Below are 21,942 nucleotides of genomic sequence, written 5' to 3'. Positions count from 1 at the left end.
GTAATTGTTTTAGATAATTTAGAAATTTGAGCAAGTTCTCTAGACATAGCGTTCTGTATTTTAGATATCGCATACCGTGTGGTTCTAAATTCCAGTGCACCAATTATTACGACAGACATAGTAGAAGACATCATTTCCAATTTTCTACATAACGCAGCTAATGAATCCGTTGAATGTTTAGCATGGTCCAATTTGACCACATCATCTTCAAGAGTCCCCAGATTCTCCATGTTTGGCATATGTGCACGTGTTCTTACAATATTCTGTATTTGATAAAATTTCTATGACTCGCTCCCTTACTAAAATATTTGGTTACTGCATTAAATTCCTTATACATCAACTTAAAAGGTCAAAAAAAAGTGAAGAAAACAATCTAGCAACGCCTAAACTAAAGTCGCACTGATTTCTCTTTCCGGCTGCTTAAAAGTACTACTTACTATATGAAATTACTATAAACTACTAAGCTGAACTCTGAGATATTGTAATCGAGCGTTTTAATCAAGGCAGTCAGCTTGAGAACGCATAAACTGTCGCGTTTGCTTCTCGATCAGGGAACCTCTGTCTCCTCTCATGGTTTGATATTTAATAGATTTCTTTCTACACTCATGTCACAGTTAGTACGTTTCCATGAAAAATAAAACTGCGTATAGTTTGGTTTATCCAAAATGGGTCAGTTAGAATTTCGTGTCCTAGAATGGGCGCCAGTTATAGTACGTAACGCGTTTTACAAGCAGAATATATTGGGGTATATCTGCTTGTCCTATCCAGTGGAATGCAGTGAAAGACAATTTGACATAATCCTAAACAAAATTAAATTGAATCTTTAACAAATTACTGCCGTGTGCAGGTTCTTAGTCGCGTTAGAAAAGTTAGGATCGCATACAGATTCAATAATGGAACCAAAAAGATAGAAATTGCAATGATTATCTAGTATAATATATGCTGTCCTCGTTTTGTCCTTTTTGGACACTGAAATGCATTACTTTAGCAACTCATTTGAATATTTCAAGATCAGTGTTAAATTCAATTATGAACACGAACCTGAATGGGTCAAATGGAATATCTCATATATTAATTTACTAATAGCACAGTAGCAGTACTTTTCGAATTTTTATTTATAATGGGAACTATGTAAACATATAATATCTCTGATCCACTGTCATCCAAACTGCCAAGAGAAAAACAGAATACATAAAAACAGGCTAAAGTCAGATATGTCTCCAGCGTACATCTGAGAAGAAACTAATAATTCTGCAGAAAGACAGGACATGGCAGTAACGAAATTACATGTAAGGTAGAAAGGTCAAACGACTGTATTATAACTTTTTTGATCATAGTTACAGACCACTATGAGAAGACTACCTCATACTTATGTATTTACAAAGCACCTGATGATGACAGTATCCAGAAATGGACTCATCGTGTGTAATTTGTGAAATAAAACCCATTTAAAGGGTGGTATATATGGCTGATATTCATAACAACCTTTCGAATTACTAGTCAGCTAGAATGATGGTGACAAAACAGTTTCTTGTAAGGTGTGATTAACATTTTTATTAATTCGTCATTCCCATACAGTAGAAATGTCTCTTGAGTGAGCACTGAGTTCTTAGCAAGTAGTGAATGTTAAGCTGGAACAGTCACGTGATCTCGGCTCGATGTTGGTTGTTTTTAGGTCAAATCACGCTGGCCGTCACGTCACGTCAATTCACTTCACGAAAAAAAATTTTCAGAATGCATTTCAAATGGCAGCAATCAGACAGGCCGTCAACGGACCGTCACATCACATCACGGTACGTCAAAGTCTCTCTGGAAGAAAGTTTTGACGGTATCGTCGTTTGCTAACAACGCAAGTTAAACTTTTTTCACCTCGGCCATTCCTGCTATAGCAGTGGAGCTGTGTCTTCTTTATCTTTATTTTACTGTTATGCTTTGTTTTAGGAGTAAATTTCAAATGTTATGTGACGAGTTGGACATTTTTTTTTCCATTCAGTGTTCTTTCACAAGCGAGGTAATATGTCTGAATGACAAAAATTAGTAAGGTTTGAAATTAACAGATCAGAGCTGAATCCCAGAATGTATATAAAATAAGAACAAAAGTTAGCAGAGCAACTTCCGTTAAACAACGTTTTAAGTGAAAAGGACAGTTTTAATGAAGGAGAAAAACACGGGTCTTTATAACGTTCTAGTTACGTAAGGAAAAAAAGAACATAATGGACAAGGTAAACAGGCTCCATTTATTCCTTTATAGCCATTGTTTGAGGTGTCTGTGTGGGTATAATTTCTCTAGTTAATAAATCGCGATATTTTGAAGTGTTTCACTTCTCAGCAGTTTAGCAAATAAAACTGATCGAGAACATACGTTGTGAAATATGTTTTGGCTATTAACAAAAGTTGTCGTTATTAATTCTTCGATTTTGATGCTTTACTCTGACTTTTTGTATCACAGATGGTGACCCATAGCGTACCTTTCGCCGTTGAGCACTGGACTAAGCAAACCGACGTTACGAGACGTGACGGATAGTGTAAATGCACGGTGATGTCGTAGTGCCGTGACGTTTGATATGCCCACTTATCTTGCTCTGCAAATCTAGCAGTCAACTTTAGCCCAGGTATCAGATACAAATTTTTATGGTATCCACAAAATGCCTATACCAAATTCTGTCTGTACTAGCGATAAAATGACAAAGATATCAACGATGCATTACTGACAAACCTACGCCGTCCCGAGATCGCGTGATCACGGTGGCAATGTATGTTGACAACAGAAAATCAATTCGGAGCATCTGAATGCTCACTCGATCGTCATTCTAGCTTACTGAATTAGGATAGCGGCTAAGAGTACTACAGACATAATGCCTTTCGATTATTATTTAAACCAAAGCATAGACAGAAGGTTCGCACATTACCCCATCAGAACATGAGTTCTTACCTTATAAAGTTGTTGTATTAGTCCATTAGGTCGGATTACAGGAAAACAGTCCTTTTTCTTACATCTTGTTTTGTTTTGTCACTGAGAGCATCACCAACATTACGCATTTCTGTCGCAACTAAAAGAGCCTATATCGCAAATGAAAATACCGTAAATGTACTGCAATCTGGAATGTGAACAAACGTCTGAGAATGAACGTTAAGGATGAGCATGTTGGTTGTAAACATATAGCGACGCTATTCGTTTAAATAAGTAACTATATTAACAGTGACTGATGTTTTTATACTTATTTGAAGGAATTAATTTTTAATGTTTCCGTACGTACCGCGATTTTTGTTGTTCTGTTCTTTTACGCTTATGAGAGGACAACATTTCTAAACAAGTGATCATTATCGATGAACGAACTTCTTACAGACCAGAAAAGGCTTGTTTATTAGATATATATTGAATAGCAAACAACGCTGGTTTCACCAAGTCCAGGTCCAAGGGCCGTCAGTGTAAATTGCATCGCAAGTAATTTCTTTGTGAACCCTCGCTTCATTCTAAGCGTAATAAATGGAAATACACTGTTAACCATTAGATATGCGACAAAAAGAAGCTTAGTAATTAACGATATTTTAATTATTGTGCACATTAACTGAAGTAGAAAAAATACATGATTAAATTTATAGGTGATATGTCGGTATACAGGGAGCAAGTCTTATTAACGGAGCTGCCACCTCTGGCAGAAACAATAGGTCGTAACAGGCTGGCCATGAGTCCAACTGATCTTGGGTGACAGAAACGGGTACGTAATTCCATACTGTTTCAACTGTGTACCAGAGTTTATCTCTCGTATCGGCTTACGTGTAGTGGCGTGTTAGTCTCTCGGAAAACAAGGACCAAATACGGACAGTGGGTGAGATATCAGGACGAAGATGAACGACCTCTGTATCGAGGTGGGTCACTACATAATGGACAACATATGGACTTGCATTATCTTGTTGAAAGATATCATCACAGACAACTCAAATCAGTCAGAAATAAAACTGTTACTGTCCAGATAACCAGCTATGTTAAAAGAGGTGATTGGCTTGTTTTACTAGTGGTACTACATACCTTCACGCTAGGTATTTAGCCTGTATGACGAAGAACGCATGAGGAAATACTGACTTTACGACTTATCGTAGAAGAAAGATTAAGGAAAGGCAAACCTACGTTTCTAGCATTTGTAGACTTAGAGAAAGCTTTTGCCAATATTGACTAGTACAGTCTCTTTCAAATTCTAGAGGTGGCAGGGGTAAAATACAAGGAGCGAAAGGCTATTTACAATTTGTACAGAAATGAAATGGCAGTTATAAGAGTCGAGGGGCACGAAAGGGAAGCAGTGGTTTGGAAGGGAGTGAGACAGGGTTGTAGCCTCTCCCCGATGTTATTCAATCTGAATATTGACAAGCAGTAAAGGAAACAAAAGAAAAATTCGGAGTAGGTATTAAAATCCATGGAGAGGAAATAAAAACTTTGAGGTTCGCCGATGACATTGTAATTCTGTCAGAGACAGCAAAGGACTTGGAAGAGCAGTTGAACGGAATGGACAATGTCTTGAAGGGAGGATATAAGATGAACATCAACAAAAGCAAAACGAGGATAATGGAATGTAGTCGAATTAAGTCGGGTGATGCTGAGGGAATTAGATTAGGAAATGAGACACTTAAAGTAGTAAATGAGTTTTGCTGTTTGGGGAGCAAAATAACTGATGATGGTCGAAGTAGAGAGGGCATTAAATGTAGACTGCCTATGACAAGGAAAGCGTTTCTGAAGAAAAGAAGTTTGTTAACATCGAGTATAGATTTAAGTGTCGGGAAGTCGTTTCTGAAAGTATTTGAATGGAGTGTAGCCATGTATGGAAGTGAAACATGTACGATAAATAGTTTGCATAAGAAGATAATAGAAGCTTTCGAAATGTGGAGCTACAGAAGAATGCTGAAGATTAGATGTGTAGATCACATAACTAATGAGGAGGTATTGGATAGAATGGGAGAGAAGAGGAGTTTGTGGTACAACTCGACAAGAAGAAGGGACCTGTTGGTAGGACATGTTCTGAGGCATCAAGGGATCACAAATTTAGCATTGGAGGGCAGCGCGGAAGGTAAAAATTGTAGAGGGAGACCAAGAAATGAATACACTAAGCAGATTCAGAAGGGTGTATTTTGCAGTAAGTACTGCGAGATGAAGAAGCTTGCACAGGACTAGCGTGGAGAGCTGCATCAAACCAGTCTCAGGAGTGAAGACCACAACAACAACAACAACAGTGACGAAGATGGGTGCATCGTGGCGACGTCCGTTTTTCACGAACACTCCTCTCACGAATACGTCCATCGTGATGCTTTATGTAGAACTGGTATGTGTTTGAAAAGTCGTCATGGTGCCTTTCCTGTGTCCAGTCTTGTCGCTGGGATCACCACTGTCAGCGCGCCCTTTGCTCCGCAAGAGTGGGCGCCGTTGTTGCACTGTCTGTGTGGACACTGGTATTCTTGCGTCGAGTCAATTTCCTGACTGCAGGTATGTACGATCCTGCATGCCCTAGCGAACAATATGTCCAGCGCTTCGAATTTTTGTCATATCGGGCATCGAATGCTGCCCTCCTGACCCCGCTGATTTCATATTCGTATGACAGTCATAGGATCCCAGTCAATGCGAGTGGCAGTATAGTGGAACGATAAAAAGGAGTCTCGATAGTTCAAACTCTTGCATGTGTTAGATTATTACACGTGCCGTTAGGTGTTTCTCCTTCTTACACGAAGTATAACACCAACTTTCAAAAAAATAAAAATTACCAGGTGCAAGCACCATTCGCAATCTGTTGGCGCTGTACAACCTTAATTATGCTTATAGACATTTCATCCATCGAAGGAATAGAGAATATCGACCATTTTTGCCTGCTGTCGACATTGGTACTGGCAGAAACTCCAGGCATTTCGAGAAGTCATATGACATAATAACATATTAATATTTTTAGGATTCTCTTTCTTTACCTGTACTGTTAAACCTTGCTCCTTGTCAAATTTCATGATTATAGGTCAATGGAAGCACCTTAAGGTTAGTGAGTTTGCGAGTATCAAAGTATGTGACGTAAATGGCAGTATCTCTTATGATTGCCTTGACTTAGGAGCTTAACTTCCTTTCACCACAAAGGAACTGACTATACGTAAGGAAAATTTCTACTTGATAGGTCTATCCATTTCTAAGAGAAAAAGATCTTAACAGACGGACGACTACACAGTCAGATAACAAATAACGAAAAAAAAAATCGTGTGATATAATTTCAAATTAACAAATTTTGGACTTTTTCTATTAATTATGCTGCAAAACCTTGCTTCTTGCCAATTAGTTTGATTCTAGGCGGACGGGAAGGACCCCATAGGTTTTGATGAGTTAGTTTGTGAACCTCAAAACATGTGACAAATGACAGTATCTTTTGATTGCAATATCTTAGAAACTTCAATTATTTACAGCGCCAAGAGACAGTAAACGTTAATATGTGACGGAAATTTCAACTTAATACGTTTATCCATTCCTAAGATTAGGGTTTGTCAGACGAACAGACAGACGGGCAACAAAGTGATCCTTCAGAAAAAAAATTGTGAATGAGACACTCGCTAATTTAGAATTCCAGTTTTCCATATGTCCTCACTGACACCTTATAGCACTGGCCTTCCTCCTCTCGTTGTTTCTGCAGGCACTGCGCTGGATATCTTCTTAAGCATTCTATCGCTTGCTCTCAGTAGGCGTCCTGCCCAACCGAGCCTTTTAATTTTAAAGTAGCTGACAGTGCTTGGTTCAGTATACAGATTATACACTTCATAGATGAACCTCCTCCTTCCAACACCATTTTCTTACACTGGCCCAAGAATTTCTCTCAAGATCTTTGTTTCAAGTATGTCCAGTTGCCTTCCATGTTTGAGCAACGTGCGTTAGCACCGGCTTTTCTAAAAGCTTATGCATTCCACCTCTAGTTTTCCTGGACAGCAACGTAGATTTCAGATTTTTTCTGAGTCCACCGTAGGACTTGTTGGAGGATAGCATTCGTTTTTGGATTTCGGAGCTGACAGTCTTCTTATATTTTACTTCTTATCCAAGGTAAGTGAAACTACGAACGACATTAAACTTATGTAAATAAATCGATTTCCCTCCTTCTTAGATACTTTTTCTTACTTTTCTCTTCATTTAGTTTTCTCTTCTGTTTAGTTTTTCCTACAGTCCATTTTTCATTACCATACAATACTGTGCTGCAAGCGTACGTACTGAGGAATTTCTTCCTCAAACTAAGGCCTTTATTTGATACTAGTGGACCTCCCTTGGCCGGGAATGTCTTTTTTGCCAGTGCTAGTCTGCTTTTGATGTCCTCCTTGCTCTGTCAATCATTAGTTATTTTGCTGCCTAAGTAGTAGGATTCCTTAACTTCATCTACTTCGATACCATCAATCCTGGTGTTAAATTTCTCGCTTTTCTCATCTCTGCTACTTCTCATTACTTTCACCTTTTTCAGATTTTCTGTGAATCCATATTCTGTACTAATTAGACTGTTCATTCCATTCAGTAGATCGTATAATTCTTGTTCACCTTCAGTCAGCATAGCAACTATAGCAGCGAATTGTATCATTGATATCCCTTCACCTTGAATTTTAATTCCACTCCTTAACCTTTCTTTTACTTCCATGATTGCTTCTTCGACCTATAGACATAACCTATATCCCTGTCTTACACTATTTTTAATCCGAGCACTATGTTTTTGATCGTCCACATTTATTATTGTAAGTTTGTGACGATTGTTGCCGTCCACACACTTATTATACCCTCTTGGCTCTTGTACATATGGTGTATTATCCGTCTGTCACTATAGCTTACCCCTATTTTTCTTAGAATTTCGAACATCTTGCACAATATTATATTGTCGAACGCTTTTCCTAGATCAACTTTTCTTCAGCCTTCGTTCCATTACCAAACCGCAACGACATAGCGTTTCGTCTCTTGTGTCTTTACCTTTCCTAAAGCCAAACTGATCGTCCTCTAACTCATCCTCAATTTTCTTGTCCATTCTTCTGTATATTATTCTTGTCAGCAACTTGGAAGCATGAGTTGTTAAGCTGATTGTGCGATAATTTTCGCACTGGTCAGCTCTTGCAGTCTTCGGAATTTTGTGGATGATATTTTTTCAAAAGTCAGACGGTATGTCGCCAGACTCATATACTTTATACAACAACGGAAATTGTCAATTTATTGCCACTTCCTGCAATGCTTTTCGAAATTCTTATGGCATTCTGCCTTATTTAATTTTAAGTCCTCCAAAGCTCTCTTACATTCTGATTCTAATATTGTATCCCGCATTTCCTCTAAATCGGCTCATGTTTCTTCTTCTACCACATCAGAAAAATCTTCCCCTCTCTATAGAGGTAGTCAATTAACTCTTTCCACCTGTCCGCTCTCCCCTCTGCATTTAACAGTGGAATTCTCGTTGCAGTCTCAATGTTACCAATACAGAGTTTCATAAGAAGAAATTTGATCTCGCATGCTTTCCATTTAGTTGGAAATACTTGTAGGCCTTTTGAGTCACGCAAGTGTTTCAATAATTTAATTGGATATACATCGTTTTCCATGTTATACACATGTTACGAGCTCTGGGAGGAGATTTTTAGCATAATTGAAGACCTTGAGATGGAAGAAAAGGAGGAGACAGAGGTGGAATCTGCGAATGGTAAGTGCATTACAGTGTTCATAAGCGGAGGGGTTTGAGCCACAGACGGAACATGAATGAGTAGTCAGATCTGTATAGTAAATGGGTGTGTAATTGTTCCAATCGAAGTCAGTAAACAGCGCTTTAGCACTTCTCAGTGCATTTTAGATCCCTATCAACACACACGCACACACACACACACACACACACACACACACACACAAACTGATCATCATCCATGTAATTGACTGCCCACAGTGTTAATATGATGTATGAAGTCTTCCCTTGCCTCCACCAGTGCGACTGACAACTGACGTTGCACTGCATACTTAAAACTATCGCCACCAGCAATCTGTTCTATCTGTGAACTAATCCTAGTCTCTATGTTCTTGACCACTTCTAAAACCGCTTAGGGAAAGTTCCGTGATAGTGGAATAACCCCAAGTTCCTTACAAGCACTAGTTTTCGAGTACCCTGACGCAGATGAATGCAGGGGATCTGATCACGACAGATTAACTTTCCTTTATGACAGTGCAATGTGAAAGCCATTTCGTCATGTAAAGTAACCTCAGACGATACGTTATATGCACTACAAAATCTGCATTGTAAATTCCTCAGACTGCAGATGTAACCCTCAGACTATTCGGTATTACGTGAGATGATCATTTAAATTTATCCTCCTTACAAAAACAGAACTATTATTATTAACATCCACATTATTCATATTATTTCTTCTACACAAAAACTGTTCATCTTTACATCTTCGTCTTTCGAGTCAACCCGTTAGCGTTCTTCTTGGAGGCATAACCTAAAACAAATATACACTCCTGGAAATTGAAATAAGAACACAGTGAATTCATTGTCCCAGGAAGGGGAAACTTTATTGACACATTCCTGGGGTCAGATACATCACATGATCACACTGACAGAAACACAGGCACATAGACACAGGCAACAGAGCATGCACAATGTCGGCACTAGTACAGTTGAAACGTCCCCTTAGAAAAATTATACATGACTGTGCTTAAACTGACAAACAATAGTTTTTAGCGCAACGCAATCTGACTTCCTAAAATCCCTACGAAAGAATGGGCCTGACTAACATTAACCTATACGTTTCACAAATCACTTACCTCACAAAAATCTTCGTTGCTCAAGCTACTGCAATACAGCGAGCGCCACTACTGCCAGCTAAATAAAAGATTCAAACTACTGAAGGCACTAACTACTGATAGGCATAGTTAGCAAATGAAAGATTTTAATAGAGAACAAACAATGTATTTACCTCACTAGTCATAATATATATAGCAGTTCATGACACCAATTCTTACAAATTTCAAAACTCCGCCATCTCTCTCCCCATGTCCACCACTGCTGGTGGCTCACCTCCAACTGCACAACGCTACCCGCTGTTAGCATCCAGCTGCCGCTGCCCAACACTACAATGGCAGACAACAATGAAACCAGCCACAGACTGCACACGGCACAGCCAGTGATTTTTCATACAGAGCGCTACGTGGTGTTGGCGTTACCAATAAAAATACTTAAACAGCCTACTTACATATCCCCCATGCTCCCCACAAAAAAATTTACAAATTGTTTTGGGCAGTGGCCAATACAGATTTGAAATTTTTTTTTCATAATTACAATAACAAAGATATCAAATGCACACACTTATTGATACAATGTTGGACAAACGCTGAAATTTTCGCACAGTCCATAAAGACAGTCCTGATCGTTCATCACAGTAAAATTGCAGTGTTTTTCTCAGAGTCTGAGCAATGAAAGAAATTGCACTTGGAAGTAGTGGATTTCTAAGCAGTCTTGAAGAAGTAGTGTTGTCCTTCCAACAGAAAGACTGTCCTGACTCTTGACATGTAGACAGGTAATGGGCCACAACAGAGCAAACCCACAGCAAAGTCAGTCGAAGTTGAAGACTATTGGTAGGTAGGTCATCACAGAGCAGACCCACTGTAGTCCTGGTAGAGATTAGGGTATTGGTGGACCACCAGAGGTACAGACCCACTGCAGTCTATGTAGAAATAATGGTATTGGTGGGCCATCGAAGGTGCAGACCCACTTCAGTCCTTGTAGAGATGGCCAACAGCCATCTGTTGCGAATGTGCAGGTGCACAATCACCCTCGAAGAGTCTTGCGGAGAATATAGCAAGTCGATAAACCACCACTTGTCCAATCACAAAGAATTTGTTTGAAATGTCCTTAGAACCAGCAATGCTGTTGTCCAGTCCCTTGCTGAATTATTAACACATGTGCAAACACTAACAGTCCCTACTTCTCACATATTGTCCATATACTATGACCAACAGAAACGTGTGCAGTGAAATGTAATTTACAAGTTACTTAATTTGATGAACTGGTGTCAATTACAATTTTATAACATAAGAATGCAACAACAAAGGTACAACATACATCTTTAAAGAACATAACAATACAGATAACATTTGCAGTAGTACAGGCTTTACAAAAGAATCGAAATAGCAAATACATCAGTGTTACAAAAATTATAAGTACATACATAAAAGATCAGAATAACTTTTTAAACATCAACTTCACACATGAGCATTAGAACAAAATAGAATAAATAATGTCTAAACATCTTTACAAAGTAAATAACATGTTGTTAATGCAAATTATATTTGAGGATAACAGTATTCCTCATCATAGTGAATGTAGCTGAATTTTAGAAAATTCTACAACATAAGTCTTATCAGATGAACATATAAAGACAGGAAGAACATAAATACACATGGGTACACAAACACATAGTGGGATAACACAAGGAAAGGACAGTGTTTGTTTTACTGCAGTATTTTGCAAACAAAACTTTCTTTACTTCTCGGAGATCTCCCTTCGTTCTTCATTATTTCCAAAAAGTCCTATCTATACCTGATTTCTGTACTTTTTTCATATAACTTCTCAATGCATTTCTTCCAATCCATCGCAAATCATTCTCTTATATAGGCTACCCCCTCTTAAGCTAACTTAAATCTACTGAGCTCAGATGCTTAACTAAGGGATGAGGCAATGCAGCAGCACAAAACAATTTACACAAACAGCAATGTTAAAAAATGGAAATTGGCAAAAAAAGGCAGCAATATTACAACTAATATAAGGCAATGTGCAGCAAACAAGAAAAATAAATCAGTAATAAAATTGGCTTAACCTAGTAATACAAAGTGACATTCAGTAGCACTATGAATGGCAAGCAGCCGCAGCAAATGCTATAACTTATACCTAAACATGACAAAGCTCAATCAGAAAAAATGTTACACTAAAGACAACAATGCAGATAAGGACAATGTCTATTCATGTCTTAATGTCTATGCAATTAAAGTGGTGCACCACAAAAATTTATTTAAAAAAAATATTACCATGTACTTGAAAAGACAATTCTGTATGCAATTTCTGTGAAGGGAAATGTCTTTTTGTGCTACTTCGTTTTTTTAAGTACATCATAAAGTTATTATTTACTGGATCTGTAGGCATAAAATATTTATATTAGTACATCCATAAAATTTATTTTAACCAATGCTTCAGTGCAGTTAGAAACTAGATATTAAACAAAATGAGTAAATAAATGCATAAAGCAAGCCACATGGCATTTCTCTCAACTAGCAGGACAATAGCCGTGAAATGTTTCTCGTCGTTTCATTAGGCATTTTAGTAAATATCATAAATTAAGAGCTCCACAGTGTAATCATATGTTTTCAAGTTTGGGCGTGTAGTATTTGCGATGCTTTCTACAAAGGAATCTCAATAGCGAGGATAATGACCTCTTTTTTTTCTCCACCTGTGCCTCTGACAGGCACACACTAATGGCTTTCTTTTGTCAGGTGGTTGTCGCACAGCTGGGTGCCCACGACGCATTACATGCAGGTGGTCACTTAACTGTCTTATCGAAATATTTACGACACCAGTTTCCGCTACAGTGGCAGTCTCATATAAAAAAATCACAGGTCAAGAATTTGAGTTACAAATATGTAGAAACAAAATCTTTTAAATAGAACAGTGTCCAAATAATTTTCGCCAGCATAGTGATACATTCACGCATATACACTCATTTCATAACTCCTAAAGTACGATTCTTGGTTTCCAACATCCTTTTTCACAAATCAGAGTCGCTAACCACTACTCATTATTTCTTACCTTATTACACATCTATATATTCGTCGACACTTCTTCAATATTTCATCATAACAGATACGTAGCATAACCAAATAACTCATATAGCATCAGCTTAAACATACCTCAGCAGCATAATTCACATCGTCATCGTAATAATAACATCATAACACCACAGTCAAATTCTCAAAATCTCCATAGCTTCCTCCAATAATTTCAAAACCTAAAAAAAAAATTCTCTGCTCATGTCAAAAGTGTCATCTGCCTCAAACGTACTTTAAAAATCGTGATCCCATACCAAATATGTCATTCAAAGCTCTCATAGTATCACAATGGTTCCGAAAAAATATGAACAGTTCACAAAGTACAGACAAAATACAATTTCATAGGTGTTAAATGATCCAACTGTGTAATTGCGTAAACATGTGTCACTGATGATGTAGTAAAAAAAATGTTTATCTCTCAGTTAAATGACCAGATAGCTGTGTAATTTATGTGTTAGAGAAATATGGTACCGATGTGTAAAGTTGTATAAGCAAATACCATATTAGCTAGGGCTCCTTGTGCTTGCCAAACACATGGTACACAAAGTAGACGTGTACCCCCCTGAGGATTAATGTAATTATATCCTCAGGTGTTACAGATTACAGCAATGGAATGAAATGTATCATGGAAAACTTTCTTTGTAATTCAAATATGTTGAAAAATAAATAGTTTAATGCGTGTCCTGTAGCGCTAAATGTGCGTCTTGCTGTAAGACAATCTCTGTGGAAGTGTCGTAGTTATTGTCCTCCGAAAGCTAAGTTCTGCAGAAGTCAATGTACTTACCTCATGATAAACGAAATTGAAATGCTTTGCGTATAGATATCTTAGCTATTACGCTTATTGCCGTGATGAAGTAAGTACTGTACTGTACGTATTGTTGTGCTACAGAAAAGGCTGTCTCATTGTAGCTATACCACAAACGTTACTACTAAAACATGTTTTACTTTCCAGAAAAATTCAGAAAAACTGTGCAGATATAAAACAGATAAACTGCAAAAGCAACATTGTAAATTGTAACTCATTAGTAGCGTCGTGATAAAATCGTGTTGCTGTCACATAAACTAACCACTGTATCATCTGGTATCTGGCAGAAAGTACTTTAAATCCAGAATGTATTTTCAAGTAAACCAAAATGTTGCGTTAAAATCTCATTAGCAATACTGGTAAATGCTCTAAGTATGTGAGCCTTATAATCGTTACGTAATCGTGCAACTAACAAGCAAGAATGTACACACGAAATAACACAGTGATGTCTGTTCACTATAACAATGCACTCGTAATTTCTGTTTAAATAAGTTCTCTTGGTTCTTGACTGGATATTTAACTTCAAACATTGTTACATGTTACCAGTTTCTCAGTGCGACAAATTGTTCTAGTAGCGTGAAGTGAAAAATTTTATGGCAAAGACAAAGTTAAAAAGCAGATTGCCTCTCAATAAACGGATTTACATGTGAAATATAGTGCAATTCTTTACCCTTCATAGTACTCAGAGTTTCAACTGAAAATCAATTATCATGTGATTACGATGGTAAGGAACACTGGAATTTTGCTCAAGGTTAGCTTATGTTATTTTCTCTGAGCCAGCCGACGCACGCGGCTGCCTGCGGTGCGAGTCATTGTCTGTTTCTTTGTTGGCGCGCGCCGTTATTGGGATTAGGAGACCTAACTTGCCGAGAGGGCCCAGCTCTGTTTGGATCCCGCCAGTTCTGATGAAATTCCGGTCTGTCGTTATGATTATATCGTCTGTCGTCATGTCGGTAGTTCCTGTAGTTTCTTTCTTGTCGGTTAAGTGGTGGAGAATTTCTCCCTGAATTATCGTTGCGCGGTGGACCCTTGCGTCTGAAGTTACTCTGTCTCCCTTGATAGTAATTGTTTTGCTTCCCATATTGTCTGTTTCTACGATTGTCTCTGTGATAGTCATTACTCCGCCAGTGGTTGTCATATGGGTGGTGTCTGTTTTGGTCACGATTTTCGTTGTAAGAATAGACTTGTCGTGTCCAGTTATTGTTTCTGTCGTCACGGAATTGTGACGGATGTGAACTGTAGTGATTGTTTTCCTGTTTTCGCATCCCGAGACTGTCTGTGTGAATTTCTAATTCTTGTAAGAGTCCCTGAAAAGCTTCAGTGTCGTCTTTGCAACGCCCTGCCAAAATAATATTCCTTAAATGTTCAGGCAATTTCATTATGCAAATGCGGATGAGTTCTGAAGGGCTATATGGGTTTGACAGGTACTGGTTCTTGTGCAACATGTCTTCAAAATATGTCACAAGACTGGAAAATTCAGATTGTTCGAAATGTTTCATCATCATGATGCCATGTTTTACTCGGTCTTGTGTGGCTTGGGACCAATATGCTGAGAGGAAGGCATGGTAAAATTCTCCTTCACTGTGGCAATCGTGAATGACCGATCGCATTCTTACAGCTGGTTCATTCTCTAAGTGGCCACACATAAATTCTAATCTGTGCTCTAGTGACCAGTTGGGAGGAAAACAATGAGAGAATTGATGGAGCCACGCTTGTGGATGAATGTCGTTGCCAGAATTCTTAAATGTTTTGAATTTACGTGTAGTAATGAACAGCTTATAGTCAAAATCATCGTGTCGGCGGGTCGCATATCGGTCATTGTTACGTCGTTTCGGCGGTTCCATCTCAAAATTCGGTGTACTTTGCCAATTTCTTTCATAATCTCCAAAGTGCCCTGTGTTGTTATTTTGTGGCAGTTCCGTATTTTTATGTCCCTCTTCCCGTATTGGAGTGCGAGTGTCCTCTGAAATACGTAATTCTTGTATTACCTGTGTCAACTGATCTTGTACTTCCCGGATTTCTCTTTGGTGTTGCGTATTAATTTCATTCAGACTTTTTTTGAATTTCCTAATTTGTTCGCACTCTTCTGTGTCATTAAAGACTACCGGTTTTGTGTCATTCAAATTATCATCTACCTTCGTAGATAAATTATTTAGCTGATCCGAAAGTTCAACTACTTTCTCTGATAATGAACTAATGTCCTCCATGTGTCTTTCTGAACCAATTTTCAGAGTATCTACTGTGTCCTTTAAGTTTTCTTGAGTTTTTGCAAGTTGCGTAACCGAATCGGTAGATGCAACTGAGTCAATTTTAGCTTGCAAGGTCTCATGATTTTCATGAACAATTGTTTGCAGTTCTTTTATGGCTGCTTCGTGATTCTGTAATGCATTTTCATGCCGCGAAAAAATAGGTTGGAAATGCTAACAAATTTGTGTTTTTTACGTCATTACAGACTTTTTGACATTTCGATTCGATTTTATGTAATTCAGTAGTTAAATCTTCACGTGTTTGTTCAAGCGTATGTTCCACTGAGTCTAACTTTTGAAGCTTTTGCTCCATTGCGTCTAACTTTTGCTGAGTTTGTCTCTGATTTTGTTCCATTGTGTCTAACTTTTGAAGATTTTGTTCCATTGTGTGTAACTTTTGAAGATTTTGCTCCATTGTGTCTAACTTTTGAAGCTTTTGTCCCATTTGTTTCTGATTTTGTTCCATTTGTTTCTGATTTTGTTCAAGCGTTGTGTCTAACTTTTGTAGCCTTTGTCCCATTTGTTGCATTAACTGTAATAACAGTGCACTGGTGTCTGAAACATGTTCCTCAGTGCTTTGCGGCAGTGCATTTGAACCGGCAATATTCGCATTTTGAAAAGCAGAAAATGTGTCTTGATTTATTTGAGAAAACGGTGAGGACGCAAAATCTGAATCTACAGTATTTGCAAGATTGTGTCCTGTCATTTCGGAATCCTGAGGGGAGCTGTTGCCGACCGATCGATCGATAGCGCTTCCCTGTTCACTAATTCTTTCACTGCCTACACCATTATTTGCAACCCGCTCCATTTCCCTACACACAATTACCAAACTACTACTTTGAACATTAGTTAATTCATTACATGGTGGCGCTAACACACTGATTTCGTCTTCACTGTCATTTCTCAGTTTACTTTGGAGCCTAGTATTACGTTTTTCACACGCCATTATTGTCACAATTTTTCACACGACAACACAGAAAAACACAATTTGAAGAACAAAAATAAGAGAACACATTAACATAGCACAAATAATATCCAGTTAATTGCAAGCGCAGCTGCGAAATACTTCGTGCAAAACTACATGCATGCCACAACTATTTTACTGTACAACAATGAAAGACTGCAACTACAAAGGAAATTCTCTCTATGATTACGCGCTAGCAATAAACAAAAGCTACACTAATTACACAAACTACAAGGAAAAAATCAGAAGATTCCAGTGAGGTATCCTCGGCTAAGGGTCGACATATGAAACGTCCCCTTAGAAAAATTTATACACGACTGGTGTATGTGAAACGTCCTCTTTGAACAATTATACACGACTGTGCTTAAACTGACACAATATCTTTAGCGCAACGCAATCTGACTTCCAAAAATCCCTACGAAAGAATGGCCCTGACTAACATTAACCTATACCTTTCACAGATCACTTACCTCACAAAAATCTTCGTTTCTCAAGCTACTGCAATACAGCGAGCACCACTACTGCCAGCTAAATAAAAGATTCAAACTACTGAAGGCACTAACTACTGATAGGCATAGTTAGCAAATGAAAGATTTTAATAGAGAACAAACAATGTATTTACCTCACTAGTCATAATATATATAGCAGTTCATGACACCAATTCTTACAAATTTCAAAACTCCGCCATCTCTCTCCCCACGTCCACCACTGCTGGTGGCTCACCTCCAACTGCACAACGCTACCCGCTGTTAGCATCCAGCTGCCGCTGCCCAACACTACAATGGCAGACAACAATGAAACCAGCCACAGACTGCACACGGCACAGCCAGTGATTTTCCATACAGAGCGCTACGTGGTGTTGGCGTTACCAATAAAAATACTTAAACAGCCTACTTACACAGTGTATATCCACCTTTCGCAGCAATGCAGGCTGCTATTCTCCCATGGAGACGATCGTAGAGATGCTGGATGTAGTCCTGTGGAACGGCTTGCCATGCCATTTCCACCTGGCACCTCAGTTGGACCAGCGTTCGTGCTGGACGTGCAGACCGCTTGAGACGACGCTTCATCCAGTCCCAAACATGCTCAATGGGGCACAGATCCGGAGATCTTGCTGGCCAGGGTAGTTGACTTACACCTTCTAGAGCACGTTGGGTGGCACGGGATACATGCGGACGTGCATTGTCCTGTTGGAACAGCAAGTTCCCTTGCCGGTCTAGGAATGGTAGAACGATGTGTTCGATGACGGTTTGGATGTACCGTGCACTATTCAGTGTTCCCTCGACGATCACCAGAGGTGTACGGCCAGTGTAGGAGATCGCTCCCCACACCATGATGCCGGGTGTTGGCCCTGTGTGCCTCGGTCGTATGCAGTCCTGATTGTGGCGCTCACCTGCACGGCGCCAAACACGCATACGACCATCACTGGCACCAAGGCAGAAGCGACTCTCATCGCTGCAGACGACACGTCTCCATTCGTCCCTCCATTCACGTCTGTCGCGGCACCACTGGAGGCGGGCTGCAGGATGTTGGGGCGTGAGCGGAAGACGGCCTAACGGTGTGCGGGACCGTAGCCCAGCTTCATGGAGACGGTTGCGAATGATCCTCGCCGATACCCCAGGAGCAACAGTGTCCCTAATTTGCTGGGAAGTGGCGGTGCGGTCACCTACGGCACTGCGTAGGATCCTACGGTCTTGACGTGCATCCGTGCGTCGCTGCGGTCCGGTCCCAGGTCGACGGGCACGTGCACCTTCCGCCGACCATTGGCGACAACATCGATGTACTGTGGAGACCTCACGCCCCCCGTGTTGAGCAATTCGGCGGTACATCCACCCGGCCTCCCATATGCCCACTATACGCCCTCGCTCAAAGTCCGTCAACTGCACATAAGGTTGACGTCCACGCTGTCGCGGCATGCTACCAGTGTTAAAGACTGCGATGGAGCTCCGTATGCCACGGCAAACTGGCTGACACTGACGGCGGCGGTGCACAAATGCTGCGCAGCTAGCTCCATTCAACGGCCAACACCGTGGTTCCTCGTGTGTCCGCTGTGCCGTGCGTGTGATCATTGCTTGTACAGCCCTCTCGCAGTGTCCGGAGCAAGTATGGTGGGTCTGACACATTGGTGTCAATGTGTTCTTTTTTCCATTTCCGGGAGTGTAGTTTCCGTGTAACAATTGAAGTCGTAGCTAATGAAACTAAATGAATTGAAAATTGGGAACTTACTTCAAATTTTGTGGCAACGGAGGTAAATGAGCACAAAGTTAATCCTACAGGGAAGTAAGTAAAAATTACGCTAGTAAACAGTACGTCTGCTATTCGGGACGCTTTCATTACTACAAAATTTTGATTTCCAAGTGCTGAAACTTCATCGATCTGACATAGTACGCTATAAGTACCAGGTATGCACGTGCTACTGTACGTGAATGAAGTAAACATGAACGTCCCTAGGTACTGATTTGACAAACTGTTTTTATTTTCAGGTGTCATTTCTACCATGACATATGATTGATGTTGGCACCAATATTGGAAGTGTGAGAGACAGAGAAATTTCCGATTTTCGCATATTAATATTGCCAGCCGGTGCGGCCGAGTTGTTCTAGGCGCTTCAGTTTGGAAACGCGCGACCGCTACGGACACAGGTTCGAATCCTGCGTCGGGCATGGATGTGTGTGATGTCCATAGGTTAGTTAGGTTTAAGTAGTTCTAAGTTCTAGGGGACTGATGACCTCAGATGTTAAGTCCCATGATGCTCAGAACCATTTGAACCATATTAATATTATGATCGTCTAATAAAACAGCTGTGTTAGGATTATGAGTGCACACATTCCTAATACTTTACTACTCAAAAAATCGTGTCTCTCACTCCGATCTGTCAGTTTTTTCTTTCTAATCATAGTCTAAATCAAACATGGTTTCCGTATATAAAGGGAAGTTGAAAATCACAGATATTCAAAATGGAGGAATCATAATTAAGGAACCTTAAATTTTCTGGAACCGGGTAAATGAGCACAAAATTACTCATACAGAAAAGTAAGCGAAATAACGACGTCTGTGTACAACGTTTCTGATTCATTGATTAGTGATTAAATATTCTCACGGAAATTAAAACATATTTAATCGCAATCTAAATGGATACACTCAGTGACACAATAAAAAGTGATCCAGGTGTATATACATTAGCATTTCCTGCAACTGATTCGCATAATATAACGACATTTTTATTTATATTCGCTACTGTTCTTTTAGACTGCAAATTATCTCCCTTTAAATGTCACCGTGCCATTTAATATAACTTATTATTAATAATTGAAAACTGTTAATTATTTGCTGAAAGGCAGAATATATCAAATTATCTACAAAATTAGTTAGAATAGGAACAGAAGTGGCAATTAGTAGCTGAAATTGGATGTAAGAAGTATACCTTTAGTTTTCATTGTCCTGACTTTTGACACTACAGGGGCGACTTATGGGTCTTGTCTTTCGACAGGCGGCCAATAAAGCAGAGAGATACGGCCGCTACTTAGCCGGAGCGCACAATATAAGCCAGCGAGGAAGCTGTGGCGGTAGCGGCGGACTCTGCCGGATAGAGTGCTCAATTAAAACTTTGCTAATCTGCCGCTACATGTAGAATTCATTGCCCCGCACTGTGTCACAACGGAGGGACAAAGTTCTCGAGTGGGTACGGAAAGCTACTCCTCCTCTTCCTCACCCCCCCCCCGGTCTGACTACTCGCAACCCTGCCGGCTGATGGTCCCCAATTCCGGGCGATATCACAGGAAAACCGCCGCGGTCACACAGTCCCTTCCTGGAATCAACTGAAATGAGCTACTGGTTGCTGAGGTGTTATAATGCGGTCCACTCTCAGATTTGCGTCGTACCATGAGCCTCAGGCAAGCTTTTCGCTTTCTGCTCCAACTTCGACATCACCAGTGCATATAAAACATCTATATATGCGTTTCGCAAGTCACTATACAGTGCATGGCAGAATTTATATCGTACGAATATAATCGATTTTCTTTCCTATTTCGCTTACACATAGAGCGAGAGAAGAATGACTGTCTGTAGGACTATGCACTTGTTACAATCTCTCTCTTGTAGTTCTTGTTACCCATACGCGACATATACGGTGGTGGTAATGTAACAGTCACACAACCTACAGGGTGTTTCAAAATTGACAGGTATATTTGAAATGGCAATACAAACTAAACGAGCAGCGATAGAAATACACCGTTTGTTGCAATATGCTTGGGGCAACAGTACATTTTCAGGCAGACAAACTTTCCAAATTACAGCAGTTACAATTGTCAACAACAGATGGCGCTGCGGTCTGGGAAACTCTATAGTACGATATTTTCCACATATCCGCCATGTGTAGCTATAATATGGCGTAGTCTCTGAATGAAATTACCCGAAACCTTTGACAACGTGTCTGGCGGAATGGATTCACATACAGTTGAGATGTACTGCTTCAGCTGTTCAATTGTTTCTGGATTCTGGCGGTACACCTGGTCTTTCAAGTGTCCCCACATAAACAAGTCACAGGGGTTCATATCTGGCGAATAGGGAGGCCAATCCACGCCGCCTCCTGTATGTTTCGGATAGCCCAAAGCAATCACACGATCATCGAAATATCCATTCAGGAAATTAAAGACGTCGCCCGTGCGATGTGGCCGGGCACCATCTTGCATAAACCACGAGAATCATGGAATGGAAACATACAGCAACAGAACGTACCAGCGTGACTTCAAACAATTTGTTACAGGAAATGTTCAAAATGTCCTGGGTTAGCGAGGATACATGCATCCACCCTCCGTCGCATAGAATCCCTGATGCGCTGATGCAGCCCTGGAGAATGGCGTATTGTATCACAGCCGTCCACAATATGAGCACGAAGAGTCTTCACATTTGGTACCGGGGTTGCGTAGACAAGAGCTTTCAAATGCGCCCATCAATGAAAGTCAAGAGGGTTGAGGTCAGGAGAGCGTGTCGGCCATGGAAATGGTCCGCCTCTACCGATCCATCGGTCACCGAATCTGTTGCTGAGAAGTGTACGAAGACTTCGACTGAAATGTGCAGGAGTTCCATCGTGCAT

Source organism: Schistocerca gregaria, chromosome 6 (assembly GCF_023897955.1).
Source record: "Schistocerca gregaria isolate iqSchGreg1 chromosome 6, iqSchGreg1.2, whole genome shotgun sequence".
NCBI classification, from domain to species: Eukaryota; Metazoa; Arthropoda; class Insecta; order Orthoptera; family Acrididae; genus Schistocerca; species Schistocerca gregaria.
This window is presented reverse-complemented; position numbering follows the sequence as displayed.